Source organism: Nycticebus coucang, chromosome 1, assembly GCF_027406575.1.
Source record: "Nycticebus coucang isolate mNycCou1 chromosome 1, mNycCou1.pri, whole genome shotgun sequence".
NCBI lineage: Eukaryota > Metazoa > Chordata > Mammalia > Primates > Lorisidae > Nycticebus > Nycticebus coucang.
Window position 1 is genome coordinate 190,102,883 of NC_069780.1, and position 14,387 is coordinate 190,117,269.

Genomic DNA, 14,387 nt, shown 5'->3' on the forward strand with positions numbered 1-14,387 from the left:
ACTGGGGTTAGATGAAATCTCAGGGTTGTTTTGATTTGCATTTCTCTAATATATAGAGATGATGAACATTTTTTCATGTGTCTGTTAGCCATTCGTCTGTCACCTTTAGAGAAGGTTCTATTCATGTCTCTTGCCCATTGATATATGGGATTGTTGGCTTTTGTCATGTGGATTAATTTGAGTTCTCTATAGATCCTAGTTATCAAGCTTTTGTCTGATTGAAAATATGCAAATATCCTTTCCCATTGTGTAGGTTGTCTCTTTGCTTTGGTTATTGTGTCCTTAGCTGTACAGAAGCTTTTCAGTTTAATGAAGTCCCATTTGTTTATTTTTGATGTTGTTGCAATTGCCATGGCAGTCTTCTTCATGAAGTCTTCCCCCAGGCCAATATCTTCCAGTGTTTTTCCTATGCTTTCTTTGAGGATTTTTATTGTTTCATGCCTTAAATTTAAGTCCTTTATCCATCTTGAATCAATTTTTGTGAGTGGGGAAAGGTGTGGGTCCAGTTTCAGTCTTTTACATGTAGACATCCAGTTCTCCCAACACCATTTATTGAATAGGGAGTCTTTCCCCCAAGGTATGTTCTTGTTTGGTTTATAGAAGATTAGGTGGTTGTAAGATGTTAGTTTCATTTCTTGGTTTTCAATTCGATTCCAAGTGTCTATGTCTCTGTTTTTGTGCCAGTACCATGCTGTCTTGACCATATGGCTTTGTAGTATAGACTAAGATCTGGTATGGTGATGCCCCCAGCTTTATTTTTATTACTAAGAACTGCCTTAGCTATACGGGTTTTTTTCCGGTTCCATACAAAACGCAGAATCATTTTTTCCAAATCTTGAAAGTACGATGTTGGTATTTTGATAGGAATGGCATTGAATAGGTAGATTGCTTTGGGAAGTATAGACATTTTAACAATGTTGATTCTTCCCGTCCATGAGTATGGTATGTTCTTCTATTTGTTAATATCCTCTGCTATTTCCTTTCTGAGGATCTCATAGTTTTCTTTATAGAGGTCCTTCACCTCCTTCGTTAAGTATATTCCTAGGTATTTCGTTTTCTTTGAAACTATGGTGAAGGGAGTTGTGTCCTTAATTAGCTTCTCATCTTGACTGTTATTGGTGTATACAAAGGCTACTGACTTGTGGACATTGATTTTATATCCTGAAACATTACTGTATTTTTTGATGACTTCTAGGAGTCTTGTGGTTGAGTCTTTGGGGTTCTCTAAGTATAAGATCATGTCGTCAGCAAAGAGGGGGAGTTTGACCTCCTCTGCGCCCATTTGGATTCCCTTGATTTCCTTGTCTTGCCAAATTGTATTGGCTAGAACTTCCAGCACTATGTTGAATAGTAAAGGTGACAGAGGACAACCTTGTCTGGTTCCAGTTCTAAGAGGAAAAGCTTTCAGTTTTACTCCATTCAGTAAAATATTGGCTGTGGGTTTGTCATAGATAGCTTCAATCAGTTTTAGAAATGTGCCACCTATGCCTATACTCTTCAGTGTTCTAATTAGAAAAGGATGCTGGATTTTATGAAATGCTTTTTCTGCATCTATTGAGAGGATCATGTGATCTTTATTTTTGCCTCTGTTAATATGGTGGATAACGTTTATGGACTTGCGTATGTTAAACCAGCCTTGCATCCCTGGGATGAGGCCTACTTGATCATGATGAATGACTTTTTTGATGATAAGCTCTAATCTATTGGCTAGGATTTTGTTGAGAATTTTTCCATCTATATTCATGAGTGAGATTGGTCTGAAATTCTCCTTTTTGTTTGGGTCTTTTCCTGGTTTTGGTATCAGGGTGATGTTTGCTTCATAGAATGTGTTGGGAAAGATTCCTTCTTCCTCAATTTTCTGGAATAATTTCTGCCGTACAGGAATAAACTCTTCCTTGAAGGTTTGATAGAATTCTGGTGTGAAGCCATCTGGACTAGGGCATTTTTTGGTTGGAAGCTTTTTTATTGTTTCTTTGATCTCAGTGCTTGAAATTGGTCTGTTCAGGAGCTCTATTTCTTCCCGGATAAGTCTAGGGAGAGGGTGTGATTCCAAATATTTATCCATTTCCTTCACATTGTCAAATTTCTGAGCATAAAGTTTCTGGTAGTATTCAGAGATGATCTCTTGTATCTCTGTGGGACCAGTTGTTATTTCCCCTTTATCATTTCTGATTGAGGTTACTAGAGATTTTACTTTTCTATTCCTCATTAGTCTGGCCAATGGTTTATCTATTTTATTTATTTTTTCAAAAAACCAACTCCTTGTTTCATTAATTTTCTGAATGATTCTTTTGTTTTCAATTTCATTGATCTCTGATTTGATTTTGGATATTTCTTTTCTTCTACTGAGTTTAGGCTTAGATTGTTCTTCTTTTTCCAATTCCATAAGATGGCTTGTGAGATTGTTGATGCCCTCTCTTTCTGTTTTTCGAATGTAGGCATCTAAAGCGATGAATTTTCATCTCAAAACTGCTTTTGCAGTATCCCACAGGTTTTGGTAGCTTGTGTCTTCATTGTTGTTATGCTCAAGGAAGTTAATGATTTCCTGTTTTATTTCTTCCTGCACCCATCTGTTATTCAACAGAAGATTGTTTAATTTCCATACCTTTGTGTGGGGTCGAGCGCTTTTGTTAGAGTTGAGTTCCACCTTTAGTGTCTTATGGTCTGAGAAGACACAAGGTAAAATTTCAGTTCTTTTGATTCTGTTGATATTTGTTTTGTGTCCCAGGATATGATCAATTTTGGAGAATGTTCCATGCAGTGATGAGAAGAATGTATATTCTTTATCTTTGGGATGGAGTATTCTATATGCGTCTATCAAGCACAGTTGTTCTAGGGTCTCATTTAAATCTCTTATGTCTTTGTTTAATTTCTGTTTAGAGGATCTGTCCAGCTCTGTAAGAGGAGTGTTAAAGTCCCCTGTTATTATGGTATTATCAGATATCATATTGCTCAGACTGAGTAAGATCTTTTTCGAGAATCTGGGAGCATTTAAATTGGGTGCATAAATATTTAGAATTGAAATGTCTTCTTGTTGTATTTTTCCCTTGACCAATGTAAAGTGACTATCTTTGTCTTTTTTGACTTTAGTTGCTTTAAATCCACATGTATCTGAAAATAAGATTGCAACTCCTCTTTTCTTCTGAATGCCATTTGCGTGAAAAATTGTCTTCCAACCCTTGACTCGGAGCTTTAATTTGTCTTTTGAAGCCAGGTGTGTTTCTTGCAGACAGCAAATGGATGGCTTGTGTTTTTTAATCCAGTCAGCCAATCTATGTCTCTTCAGTGGGGAATTCAAGCCATTAACATTTATTGAGATAATTGATAAGTGTGGTAGTATTCTATTCGTCTTATTTGGTGAGAGTCCATTGCTTAGTTTTATCTTTTGCATCAGTGTGGAGGTTAGGTTCTGTCCTTTAATTTCTGAGTTCTTACTTTGCTGCTGATCCATTGTGGTGGTCAGTGTGCAGAACAGGTTGAAGTATTTCCTGTAGAGCTGGTCTTGTTGTGGCAAATTTCCTCAATGTTTGTATATTCGTAAATGATTTGATTTCTCCATCAATTTTTAAGCTTAGCTTAGCAGGGTACAGAATTCTGGGCTGGAAATTGTTCTGTTTAAGTAGATTAAAGGTAGATGACCATTTTCTTCTTGCTTGGAAAGTTTCATTAGAGAAGTCTGTGGTCACTCTGATGGATTTGCCCCTATAGGTCAACTGGCGCTTACTCCTGGCAGCTTGCAGAATCTTTTCTTTTGTCTTGACTTTGGACAGGTTCATCACAATGTGTCTTGGAGAAGCTCGGTTAGAGTTGAGGTGACTTGGAGTCCGGTATCCCTCTGAAAGCTGTGTGTCAGAATCTTTGGTGATATTTGGGAAATTTTCTTTTATAATATTTTCTAGTATGGCTTCCATTCCTCTGGAGCATTCTTCTTCCCCTTCTGGAATTCCTACAACTCATATGGTGGAACGCTTCATAAAGTCCCATAATTCTGACAGTGAACATTCTGCTTTCTCTCTCTTCTTTTCTGCCTCTTTTACTATCTGAGTTATCTCAAGAACTTTGTCTTCTACCTCTGAAATTCTTTCTTCTGCATGGTCTAACCTGTTGCTGATACTTTCCATTGCATCTTTAAGTTCCCTAATTGACTGTTTCATTTCCTTCAGCTCTGCTATATTCTTTTTATATTCTTCCTATTGTTCATCTCTTATTTGATTCTGTTTTTGAATTTCCTTTTGGTTATTTTCCACTTTATTAGCAGTTTCCTTCATTGTTTCCATCATTTCTTTCATTGTTTTCAACATGTGTATTCTAAATTCCCTTTCTGTCATTCCTAACATTTCTGTATAGGTGGAATCCTCTGCAGTAGCTACCTCATGGTCCCTTGGCGGGGTTGTTCTGGACTGGTTCTTCATGTTGCCTGGAGTTTTCTGCTTATTCTTCCTCATGAGTGATTTCTTTTACCTGTTTCCTTGCCCTAATTTTCCTTTCACTTCCTCTTGCTCTTTAAGTTCTCGTGCCTGTGGACTAAGGGTTCGATGAGTCCTTATGGTATGAGTCAGAAGGGTGAGAAGGTTGAAGAGCAAGAAAGGGATGAAAGAAAGGAGGACTGAGTGATAAGAAAGAAAAAAAAATAGAGAAAGGAGAGGGGGTGGGTAAAAGGAATATTGACAAAAAGAAGAGAGGCACAGAAAGAGGGAGACAGAGCAATATAGGTGTACAGTAGGGTACTTTGACACATCTTTAAAGAAAACCCACCTTCTGGGGGTGTCCAGTTGGATGGTTCCCTTGAGGTCAGGAGCTCTTTGCTAACCTGGGCAGACACAGTACCCCACCTCCACCAAGTAGAGAGGAAAGACAAAAATGCTATAAATCAAACCAAAACAAACAGAAAACTTTACGGGATAAAATTGGGTGAAAAAACAAATAATAGCAGTAGAAACACTAGCAAAAATGAAGTTCTAGTTATTGAAAAAGGCAGCAATGGGAAATTATAAGTAAACTAGAAAAATTGAGAAAGAAAAAAGATCTGTATGGAAAAGGTTGAAATTAAAAAACAAAACAACATCAACAACATCAAAATAAACAAAAAAAACAACCAAACCAGAAAAAAAAAAAAAAAAACATCCAAAAACAAAGCAGCATGTATATGTTGTTGAATATTATCTGGGCAACATGTGGTCTTCTGGGGTATGAGATGTTAATCACAGTTCTGATATGACACTGGAGGCTGCTGATTTCTCAAACCCCAGCAGTAGACACCCTAGATCTCTCTTCAGCCCACTTAAAAGGCACTTTGAACTTGTAAACTTGCTGAGCAGAAGCTTTCCCAGGAAAGTGCTTGTCACTGGGATCACTGCTGAAGTGGCTATCCACTTACCCAGTGTGCCAAAACCAGTCTCACTCTGCCCCTGAGGGTTAGGGCTGCAAGGCGGCTCAGACCCCACCCTTAGGCTACTCAGTTGCTAGGTTACCAGCTCCCACCCGGATTCTAGCTCTGCAACCCTGAGGGTGGAGCTTGCCGGGGAAGATCACTCATAATGGCTCCCTGTGGCCCACAGCCAAACACTATTAGCTCTGTCTGGCTGAGCGGGTCAGACAGGGGGCCCTAGACAACGGCCAAAGTTCTCTGCACTCCCACTCAGGCTCTCCCCAAGGCAGTTCAACTGAATGCCAAGTCCAAAGACACCAAAACAGTTCACAGGTAAGGCCTTTCTGGTTTGCAGTCTCGCTGCTAGTGAACTTACAGTTGCGGGCGGGTTTAGACCGATTGAACACACGCGACCACTTGCTGTTTTTCCACTGTTTTAGTCCTCCTCTTGGGGTCCAGAAGTCTCTCACTGACTCCCTGTATCCTCACAGGGGTGATGATAGGTAGATCCCACCAGCCAGAAATGCCTGGAGTCCTATCTCCCCAGACTCACGGTGCCCAGATGCAAGGAAGCTGTTACTCGGCCGCCATCTTCGCAACTTCCGCCTTGATGTCTTTTTACTTACACTTGCATCCTCTTGTGTAGACACACAGAGGCTACCAGGTACTCTGTGCTGGCCACTGGACTTTATGCACATTCACCCATTAAAACTTTATAGCAAGCTCATAGATTGGAAGAACCAGTATTATTGATTCCATACTGTTCTGTTCTTCATACTGAAGAATGAATATTGTTGATTCCACATTGTTCAATGTCCATACCACCCAAAGCAATCTATAGATTCAATGCAATCCTCATCAAAATACCAATGACGTTCTTCATAGAAATAGAAAAAAAAAAATCCTAAAATTTATACAGAACCACCAAATACCTAGAATATCCAAAGCTATTCTAAGCAAAAGAAACAAAACCGGAGGAATTACATTACCTGACTTCAAATTATACTATACTATACCTGACTTCTGTTATAGTATAGAAGTGCTGTACTTCTATTTGTGTATATTTTGGTTACATAAACAAAACAGCATGGTAGTGCCATAAAAATAAACACATAAACAATTAGAAGAAAATAGACAAATTAGAAATAAATTCACACCTCTATACTGAACTTACCTTCAACAAGGGTGCCAAGAACATACAGTGGGGAAAGGACAGTCTCCTTAATAAATGGTACAAAAAAAAAACAACTTGTTATCCATAAGCAGAAGACTGAAACTAGATCCTTATCTCTAACCATGTACAAAAATAAAATCAAAATTAATTAAAGATTTAAATCTAAGACCTGAAACCATGAAACTACTGAAAATAAAATGTTGAGTAAAGTCTTCAGGACATTGGTCTAGGCACAGAGTTCTTGAGTAATAGCCCAAAGCAGAGGCAACCAAAGCAAAATTGGACAAATGAGATCACATCAAGTTAAAAAGCTTCTGCCTAGCAAAGGAAACAATCAACAAAGTGAAGAGACAACCCACAGAAATGGGAGAAGATATTTGTAAATACCTCTCAGACAAGAAAATATAAGGAGCTCCAACAACTCAAAAGGAAAAAATAGAAAAATCTGATCAAGAAATGGGCAAAAGATCTGAATAGACATTTCTCAAAAGAAGACATCAAATGGCCAACAGGTATATGAGAAATTGTTCAACATCACTGGTCATGAGAAAAATGCAAATCAAAACTACAATGAGATATCATCTCGCCCCTGTCAAAATAGTTTTTCTCAAAAAGACAGGCAGTAATGAATAGTGGTGAGGATGTGAAGAAAGGGGAACCTTCATACACCATTGGCGCGGATATAAAGTAGTGCAATAGTTGAGCCCTCAGGTACTTTGTCTCCAATTAACAGACCCTTAATCTTAAGAATCACTTTTCACTGACTCCTGGTCCTTCAGACAGAGCATAATTCTTCTAACCAATTGTCAGCTAAAGAATCTTTAAACCCACCTGTAACCCACCAGTAAGCTCCCCGGCTTCCAGATGTCCCACATTTGGGGGTCAAACCAATGCATGTTTTCCATGCATTGATTTATGACCTCACATGTAATCCCTGTCTCCCTAAAATGTATAAAACCAAACTATAACCCTACCACCTGAGTCCACTTGCTCAAGGCTTCTTGGGTGTGGCTCTAGGTCATAGTCTGCAAATTTAGCTCAGAATAAACCTCCTCAAATTATTTTAGAGAGCATGGCTTTTTTTCTGGGGAGATAAGAAAGTATAGCAGCATTAGAGGTGGGAGGGATGAGAAATTATTTAATTATGGGAACACTGTACATTATCTGGTTATTGAATACAATAAATGCCCAGACTTCCCCACTATACACTGCATACATGTGTCAAAATTGCACTTGCAGCCCTTAAATTTATACAAATAGTAAATTAATTATTTAATCAAGCTAGAAGGTTGTACCAATGATTCTTTTTTAATTACCTCAAAGAGACACCCTGATTTTAAGTGCCATGCACTGGTCAAAGCATTTTATAGCAATCACTTTGTGTAATCCTCACAGCAGTGTTGGAAGCAAATTATCTCCCAATTTGTAGATGAAGAAATGGAGACTAACCTGCTGGAGTTCTCTGGGGTTGGCCATCCAAAGCTGACATCCTTTCCCTTGTTCCCCTTCTTTCTGGGGACTGGGAAGCTGCACATCCACGCATTGGTTTAAAAGCTAGTGGTTGAATGGTCCATTGGGAAACAAATAACAAAACACACCACTTCACACCAGAAATGTGAAACATCACTTTATAGCTCTTAAGAAATGTGTACTGCACCTGAAAAAGATTGGCGAGTGGAATTGAAAGTAATACAATTGTTGTCTCAGCCTGCCATCTAGGGGACAGTTTCTGAAGTGACAGCCTTTCCTGAAATCTTGCTGCCAGCTCCAAGTAAGCCTGCCAGCTCTCTATGTACCGACCCTTTGAACCAAGAAGTGGCCAAGTTTGGGGCTGAGGCAGAGCTGAACGTGGACAACTACCCAACACGAGGCAGGTCTTTATTTTTGGCTCCTCTTTTGTTCCTTTATAATCTATGTATCCAAGATGACATGGCATGATTTCACAGGCATAGCAGAAGTAAAAAGGCAGTTTATCATAAGGGATCCTTTACGTGTCCCCAACCTGTCCCCAGAGCCACCAACACTGAGTCTTGCCAACTTGCCAACAGCCCCAGGTGCATCTGCCTTCTTTGCACATCTGGCTGCAGCTGGCACTGCTGATTCCTTACCTTGATGACTCCACAGAGTTATATTGTCCAGTTGGCTGATGTGGTCAGTGATGCTGGTGATGAGAGGAGCAGGTGACATGAGGTAGATGACTGTCTCATCGTGGGACTGCTGCTGGTGCAGCGGGAAGCAGGTGTAACCAGCAGGGTGAGGAGGCAGCTGAGGATGAAGCTGCTCAGCCCCCCTGCAATCACGCGGAACATGGTGAACCCTGGGAGGACAGACCAAAGTGATGTCATCTCCTCTTTCTTTGCCTCTGTCCCCAGCCCTCCTTTTTCTTCCTGAACAATTCAGTCCTTGGATGCAAAACAAGGCAGGCGTGTGAGGAGAGATGCCCCAATGTGAGGTTGGGAAGTGGCAGCAGCAGCATGCTGTCTAGGCCTGAGAAGGGTGAGGAGCCTGTCCACAGAAGGGCTGCCCAGTTTGGACCAACGATGCCTGCTGGGTATCACTGTGGACACCAGCTGAGCCCTCCTGGCCACAGAGCAGAGCATTCCAGGCTCCCAGGATGAACACAAGAGCCTGTAGGTTTGTCCCCCGCACCTGGGCCTAGGGGGTTTGCTTCTTACCTGCCCAGCCTCCTTCCCTGGGATGTTCTGAGCCCCCTTCCCTGAGCTCTGTGCTCCCCATGCCTGTTGTTGACAGTCACCACCTGGGAGGACTCTATCCTGCCAGTGCCAGCCCACGGGGCTCTAACAGTTGGTGTCAGAAGGCCACTCGGTCACTATCGACAGAGTGCCCACTAGAGCTTGGACTCAGGGCTCTGGGTCCTTCTAAACCTCAGATAACCCTGCACGGGATGAGAAGGCCCATGGGAAGCCAGGCTGTGGGTCATAGATGCCATCAAGGCCTCAGCTATTATCCCAGGCAGAGGTTGAACACCCTTCATCATCCCTAAACCCTCAGCCCCTCCCTCTATGCTGTGTCCCTTGCTGCTCCCAGACACCGTGTTCCAGAAACCCAGGATTTAGGAGACAGACCTGTCTCCAGAGGTGCAGGACACAGGGAATGAAGGCCGCCTTCCCTGGGGTTTGCTGTCAGCCACACTCATAGCAGGCCCCTAAACACACTGAAATCAGGCGGACAACACATGATTCCCAACACAGGTGTGCGCTGCCCCCAGCACTGAGGGAGGGATAGTCTGGAGGATGTGACTGGAGCACCCACACACTCCACCCTCTCCCTGACAACACCTTGGCTTTTCCTTCCCTCTTATTTTGTCAATGGCATAAGAATGTGCAAGGACTTCCCAAATCTTCCTCCTTTCCCGGTCCTGTCATGAAGCCTCTAGAGCCAGAGAGCTCCTACCTGTGTGCTGGACCGAGCCCCCAGGGCGTGCTCCCCCTGCCACCACTGGAATCTTTTACTGTGACATTGACGCTGTACTGAAAGTGAGCCAGAGCTGACTTCACATGAGTTCCCATTTGTCTGTGCTTTAGCTCCTAGGACACCCCAGGGTCAATGCCACGTACTGATAAAAATACGCCCTGCTGCACTGCTAACTCATATTCACTCAACACATGCAAGGGGCACGGCGCTGTCCACGGGCAGATGCTCTGTCATTAGTCAGATGAGTCACTTCTGCAGGTGCCTGGGGAGGGCGGGGCCAGCGACAGCTTTATGATGATTATGTAGTCAGTGCTATGCAACCAAAAATAGCTCTATAAGATGAAAATTTTCACAAGAAGCACACTTTTTCTATATACAGAAAAAAATAATGCCTATTTAAACCTCTTTCGAATCTGCTCAGTGGGGCTCTTTCTTCTGAACGTGCTTTCTTCCTTGCTGGTCATTAAGCTGGAATGGAAACCACGGTTGGTTAAGACAGCTGATTTTCTGTGCAAAATCTGGTATCTTAAACAGTAGAGAGAAGTCCACACTCACTCCTGAGTATCATTAGATAATTGCTCATTTTAACCTATCAGTTCTAAAATAAAGTCCACCTGTTCTCTTACTCACCTGTGTTGTTGTGTTAATATAGCAGCCGAGAGTTAAAACAGCATTTCAGAGGAATGTTGAGTGACTAGAGCTTCCGTAGGTTTGACCAGTGTCACCATGGGTCATGTAGCCAGTTGGCGCAGAGAGTGCAGTCACACAGAAGCAGCGTATTAGGACAGGGATGGGCTTTGCGTCGTAGTCTCCTGGTGCTCAAGGTCCCTAATTGAATTTGTACCTTCTAACCCAGAAAGGATCAGCCCAGAGAATCTGTGCTGCTCACAGGAAACTCTCCTGTCCAGGTTCATTTGTAACATAGGTCAGTACTTTCATGGAATACATACATACAGGCAGAAAAGTGCAAGTTGATGATGGGTTTGAACCAGAGACTGTGGTTTTGTCATCCAGAGTTGCAGAATGCCCCTCAGATGTAGGCAGAACTTCATACCCCGTTAGATATGTATCATCCCCAAGGACTGGAGACGGGTCAGTGACCACTGTGAACCTGCACTACAATTGTACATAAATACTGCAATTCTGTTTTACTCCTGGGATATTTAAACTAGGTGCCATCCAATTACTTAGTATCACATATGCATAATTAACATGCATGGTGTTTGGGGTCCGTGGAGTGTCTCTAGTCTGTTGATCTTGGGCAGTAGAAGAAGCAATTTATAGAAGAGGGGAGGAGAAATGATTAGAAAATTTCAGAAAGTAAGTAGAAGGTTGAGGACACCCCCTTCCCCTCACCTCTCTTCTATTGTACATCCTGGATATTGACATGGATCTTTCTAGAAGAACGAAAAACAAAAAAATGTAAGGAGGGTGGCCTAAATGTTTCTCTTCACAAATACCTAACTAGTTTTTATTTTTTACATTACCTGAAGCTGTAGGTGAATGTGCTTTACGATTAACATTTCAACCTGCAGGTGCTAAACTGTTCTACTTCAGAGTTTCTGCTTGTTTGCTTGCGTATTGGCTTTTGGTCAGGAAGACCCTGAAGGGAGGTGGGAGCAAGTGGCCCAGCACTGTCCTCAGGCTGAAACCATGGCACTGGGCTCAGCCAAAGGCCTAAGCTTGTGTGGATTTCTAACAGAATACACACTACCAGCTGTGGGACCCCAACCATGCCTGCCTGTGGGCTGCAGTGTTCCCGCCTCAGGTCTTTTGCTTAATCAAAGCCAGTGCTGTCCTATTCCCTGCAGAGGTAGCAAATCCATGCGAGATCAAAAGAAATCACCAAAACAAGTAAGTCCATACTCACTCAGGCTCTTTGCCACCCATACATGAAATCTAGGTCAAGGTGCCAGCAACAGGACAGGATACCTAAGGATTTTACCACTCCAAGATGAAACACCATGCCATGAGTCCAGAAATCTTTTTCTCTCTTGTACTTATTTTTCATTTAAAATATGAGAATTAAAAATAGAAATTAGAAGGATTGCTGGAGGCCAGGAATTCAAGATCAGCCCAAGAAAGAACAAGACCTCATCTGTATCAAAAAACAGAAAAATTAGCCAGGTGTGGTGGTAGATGCCTGTAGTCCCAGCTACTCCAGAGGCTGAGCCCAGGAGGTCAAAGTTGCAGTGGGCGATGATGAGGCCATTGCAGTCCTGTCTCAAAAAGAAGAAATAAAAAGTTCACAAGGATGTTGGCAAAAGGATATTCTCATGTGTTCTACTGGTAGAAATTAGGTTGGTTCAGCCACCCCGGAAATCAATTTGCAATTTCTGTTAAAATTGTAAAATCCCGAGGGTGGAGCAAGATGGCAGCTGAGTAACAGCTTCCCTGCAACTGGGTATGGTGAGTCCGGGGAGATAAGACTCCAGGCATCTCTGGCTGGTGGGATCTGCCTATAATCATCCCTTCGAGGATACAGAGAGTCAGCAAAGGACTTCTGGACCCCAAGAGGAGGACAAAAGCAGTGGAAAACTGGCAAGTGGTTGCATGTGTTCAATCGACCTAATCCCGCCAGCAGCCATAAGTACAAGCAGCAGTGAGACTGCAAACCGGAAAGGCCTTACCTGTGAACTGTTTCAGTGTTTTTGGACTTGGCACTCAGTTGAACTGCCTTGAGGAGAGCTTGAGCAGGAGTGTGGAGAACTTTGGGCATTGTCTAGGGCCCCAAACTGAGCCACTGAGCCGGACAGAGCTAATAGTGTTCAGCTGTGGGCCACAGGGAGCCATTGTGAGAGAACTGACCCAGCAAGCTCCGCCCTCAGGGTCCCAGAGCAAGGATCAGGTGGGAGCTAGTAACCTAGTGACTGAGCAGCCTAAAGGCGGGGACTGAGCTGCCTTACAGACTTAAACCTCAGGGGCAGAGTGAGACTGGTTTTGGCACATTGGAGCCTCGGGCTGTTGCACTGGGTATTAGCAAGAAAAGAACACGTGATCCCATCTCAGGGTGGGCAAGGGACTTGAAGAGAAACTTCTCTAAAGAAGACAGACACATGATCTACAAACATATGAAAAAAAGCTCATCATCCTTAATCATAAGACAAATGCAAATCAAAACTACTTTGAGATATCACCTAACCCCAGTAAGAGTAGCCCACATAACAAAATCCCAAAACCAGAGATGTTGGCGTGGATGTGGAGGAAAGGGAACACTTCTACACTGCTGGTGGGAATACACACTAATACGTTCCTTTTGGAAGGATGTTTGAAGAATACTTAGAGGCCTAAAAATAGACCTGCCATTTGATTCTATAATTCCTTCACTAGGTTTATACCCAGAAGACCAAAAGTCACCATATAACAAAGACATCTATACCAGAATGTTTACTGCAGCCCAATTCATAATTGCTAAGTCATGGTAGAAGCCCAAGTGTCCATCGACCCACGAATGGACTAGCAAATTGTGGTACATGTATACCATGGAATTTTATGCAGCCTTAAAGAAAAATGGAGACTTTACCTCTTTCATGTTTACATGGATGGAGCTGGAATATATTCTTCTTAGCAAAGTATCTCAGGAATGGAAGAAATAAAATAAAAAATAAAAATAGAAATTAAACATACATGGTTCTGTCTCCATAACTAATTGAGGAGTTTAGGTGAAAGCAAGTAAGTCTATGGTAGATAGTAGTATGTTCACTGTAAATAAAGGAAGAAAAGTAAACATGAGAAAGAGAGTTAAAACTTGATCTTTTTCATCGATTGGCCTTGGCTTTGGTTTATGTCAGAGTGTAGATGCCCACTGTAGTCTATATGAAATGCCTTTGTGCATGTGCGTATCATGCCTCAGGTGCTATCCAATCACTGCAGTGCAGTGATTATTAAGGTACTTTGTATAAATCCATAGCATGAGGCCTTCCTCTTCTCCAAAATAAGAGTAATGAAGGCTTTCCATTTTTCATATATAGAGAGATCTGGTAGAGAGTATGACTCTTTTTCTGTGTAAAACTGCATAACCAAAAAGTCAACACCATATTAAAATGATTAAAAGAAAGATTTTCATTTGTAAAAACTAGGAAATCCATAGATGTAGAAAAATATTTAAACATCACTAATCATCAGAGAAATGCAAATCAAAGTCACTATCATGTATAAATCACATTGCTTCTACATGTTGAAAATAATTCATTTTGCATTGATAAATGTGTTTGCCCTTACCTGAAATGAAATGAACACACACAAAAAAACACACAACCAGCTTTCTGTTGTGTTTGAAAAGCCCACAGGAAATAAGAGTATGTTGGCAGGTGCAGATTAAAATTTCAGAGGCATTATCCTGAATTCAGTTACTAATCAGGTCTTTGCAATTACCCAAACAGCAAGACAGTAAATAAAAACCATATCTAT